Here is a 3,627-nt window from a genome sequence, read left to right as displayed (position 1 = left end):
CTGGACAGCCTTCCAGCCCCTTCTTTCCAACTGTAACAGTCTATATTTTTCTCCATGCATAAAGGAGCCAGTATTTTACAGATTTCATGTGGAAGATAGTGGTTTTTAAGAATCTATGAAGTGATCATTTCCTCCAGGTACTCCAGGAGTCTCCTGGATTGCCCACAGCCCGCCGTGATACTTTTCCAGCAGATGTTGGGGTGATTGAAGTCCCCCAGCAGGACGAGAGCCTGCGAGCGCGATGCTTCCTGGAGCTGGAGTAGGAAGGCTTCGTCAACAGGCTCTCCTTGGTCAGGCAGTCTGTAGTAGACACCAACCAAAAGGTTTCCTCCGTTGCCTTAGTTTCTGATAGAACCACAGAATCGTTTCGGTTGGAAGGGACCTTTAAAGGCCATCTAGTCCAACCCCCCTGCAATGCGCAGGGACATCTGCAACTAGATCAGGTTGCTCAGAGCCCCGTCCAACCTGACCTGGAATGGTTCTAGGTTATTTTTAATTTTTTTCCCCTATATTTTTAAATCAAAAAATTTGCAAAAAAAACCCCATATATGAGAGAAATACTGCAAAATGGATTCACACAGATCTTAGTATATGGTTACCGCACACATTACAAAGTGACCAAAAAAGTGAGTACGTACCAATGTCTCTGATGAGACCCTAATTCTGCAGCTCAAACAATATATTGTAGAGTTACCCCTGTCCATTTATTTCATCAAAAAAAATCAACTCCCTAAAACACCCAAGAAGTTCTGTAATCCTGCTACCAAGCTGAAAACTGAAGTGCTAGTTTACAGTTTACAATTTCTTCATTTATACTCTCATTCTGAGGAACTTTAAGACCAACACTTTTGAACATACACCAACATATAAAGCCTGACGTTTAAGTAGTATTTAAGTGACAGTTCTCCTGACCTCAACTCCTGATACTTTAATCATATCTTTTTTTATATACATACAACTGCAGGATAAAACTTTGCCTTTATATATCTTGAAAAATCTGATAAAAAGTAGCCTGAAATATTTTTTTATCTTTCCACAAGCAGCTCCAAGGCAGGCTTGTTTTCTTCAGTTGATGTTGGTCTCCAGTATCCATGTCTGAATAAAATTGGGTTAATAAATATCTAGCAGTAATTTTTCTGTTCCATTTTACTTGTACATTTCCTGAGCTTCAAAGTTTTTCCAGAAGGATTTTTTTTTTCTTTTTTAAACCAGGACTCAAATAAGAATTATATCTTCATTCATCGTTATCGCTTCTTTTTGGTTGGAACCATCAATGTTATAAAATACTGTGACTACAAATTACTTGAACCTTAAAACACTAATGTAGAAGGAAAAGAAGAGCTGATAGATGACTTGTACATTTTGTCCTCAAAATTTAAGACCAGAGAAGCAGCAGATCCTTATACTTCGTATCACCAAACTTCATGCTGATAGCAGTTCCTTCACTGCTGATAGCTGCTGTTGCTTTTTGTCCCGCATGGCTCAGGGTCTCACGTGTTTTCTTGTTAGCAGAAGTGGTCTGGTACCATGCCAGCTTTTGCTGAAGTTCTGCTTCAGCTCATTCATCATTATGCCAAGCTTGTGTTTGATTTCAACCAGGTGCTTTTCTTTGGCTGCTGGCACTTGCTCCAAAGTTGAAGTTGAGTCCTTTAGCTTGGTTAGCTCAATCTTTAACTCTTCTTATTCTTCTTCAGAAATCATATTGGGGAAATAACATCAGTGACCATATCCTCATCTGCTTCATGCAAAGACTGGGTTTCCAACAGGCCCTGTGCCTGTGTTTCTGTGACAAATTTAATTCCTTTTTAAAGAGAGGGAAGATTCCTGAGCTTCAATCTGCAATAAAGTTTTAATACAGTCTGGAGTCTTTCAGACTGGAAAGGACACACAATTAGTTAATAAATATACAGTAATCCTTATTTTCCTTTTGTGCTATTTGGTGGCCCAGGGCTGTCAGCATTTTTGATACTTTCCAAACAAATCAAAACCACTACTCTGTGCACTGAGACTGACAACCTATGTGTCAACTTTGGCAATGTTGACTGACATTTATGCTTATCCCTTTATTCAGTTCTCCAAGAAAAATCTGCAATTAAGACTCATTTGATCTCAAAAGAGAAGCAACACTAACGTTTTCACAGTATTTTGCTTTTATTTTCAAACCTCTAATCACAGGAAGAAATGATCCTGCAGTTCTTGAGGCAAATCTCTGTATTTCCTTCCTGAATATTCTCCCAGGATGGGATAATTTTGTATCATTTCACAGGTGTTTGTTTTACCTGCAGCTGAGTAAGGACAGAGATCATAATCTCCTATAGCTTCCCACCAGTTTGAAGGTTTTGCACACATCCTGGGCAGCTAAGGTTGAATCTCTCTTTAACACCAGGGGGATTTTTGCAAAAAGAAATTGTTTCTTACATAAAACTAAAGCATTACAGGCGATGGTGATGAGAACATTGCTTGGTAAAAAAGTTCTTTGATGATTTGTGGGGAGTAGCACTATCAAGTAAATCACGGTTCTCTGCTCCCAACTACATATTCTGTGCATATTGCTTTAGCATAAGGGATGGAGGCAGCGTGTGGATATTGTCCCTGTTTTTGTAGCTGTTTTAGGAATCGTGAAGAGGAAGTTCTACTATCACAAATAACTACTGGGAAGTTTGGTTCCATCCTTGAGTGCCTAGCTCATAGCAGAGCATCTGGTATTACTCAGAGTTCTTTCACAGCTGTTGTAGAGTCAGGAAGAAATGGTCTGAACGTTCATGAGTATCACCAGGGGAAATCACTTCATTTGTTCATTCATTCATTCTATGTACAATTTATTTTCTGGACACTTCTGAAGAAGAACACAGGCAGAGTACAACCTAACAGATGAGAATGTCAGAAGACAGTCTTATCACAGTTTGCAGAAAGATGAATCTTACTGATAACAGCATTAGAGATACTGACTGTGTCCTCCTTTTCAAAATTGCATTAATGCCTTTCCCCTTTCCAGATGCCATGCTAAAATTTACCACTTGCAAAAGTATCCAGAAGAGCTACCAATGTCATGTATCTGAAATTTGTAAAACCTTTGACACAGTCCCCCATAACATCCTTCTCTCTCAATTGGAGAGTTATGGATTTGATGGGTGGACTTTTCAGTGGATGAGGAATTGGTTGGATGGTCCCATCCAGAGGGTAGTGGTCAATGGCTCAATGTCCAGATGGAGATCAGTGACGAGTGGTGTCCCTCAGGGGTCTGTATTGGAACCAGTACTCTTTAATACCTTCATTTATGTCATAGACAGTGTGATCGAGTGCCCCCTCAGCAAGTTTGCAGATGACACCAAGCTGAGTGGTGCAGCTGACAAGCCTGAGGGATTGGATGCCATCCAGAGGGGCCTGGACAAGCTTGAGGAATGGGCCCGTGTGAACCTCATGAGGTTCAACAAGGCCAAGTGCAGGGTCCTGCACCTGGCTTGGGGCAACCTCCAGTATCAGTACAGGCTGGGGGATGAAGGGATGGAGAGCAGCCCTGCTGAGAAGGACTTGGGGGTCCTGGTGGGTAGAAAGCTGGACATGAGCCGGCAATGTGCGCTCGCAGCCCAGAAGGCCAACCACATCCTGGGCTGCATCCAAAGCAGC

At 41.3% G+C, this 3,627-nt stretch overlaps 1 pseudogene across 1 annotated transcript; it reads right to left on the bottom strand.

Moving 5' to 3' along the window:
• Positions 1-787: 787 nt before the first annotated feature.
• Positions 788-1,701, bottom strand: LOC309404069 (tumor protein D53 homolog; annotated as a pseudogene). The gene has a single exon. The product of its transcript is annotated as a tumor protein D53 homolog (transcript).
• Between the last annotated feature and the right edge of the window lie 1,926 nt (positions 1,702-3,627).

The sequence above is a fragment of the Phaethon aethereus genome (genome assembly GCF_964289735.1).
Source record: "Phaethon aethereus genome assembly, chromosome: 3".
Classification (NCBI taxonomy): Eukaryota; Metazoa; Chordata; class Aves; order Phaethontiformes; family Phaethontidae; genus Phaethon; species Phaethon aethereus.
The sequence above is the reverse complement of the archived record's forward strand: the minus strand, read 5'-3'. Positions and strand labels throughout refer to the sequence as shown.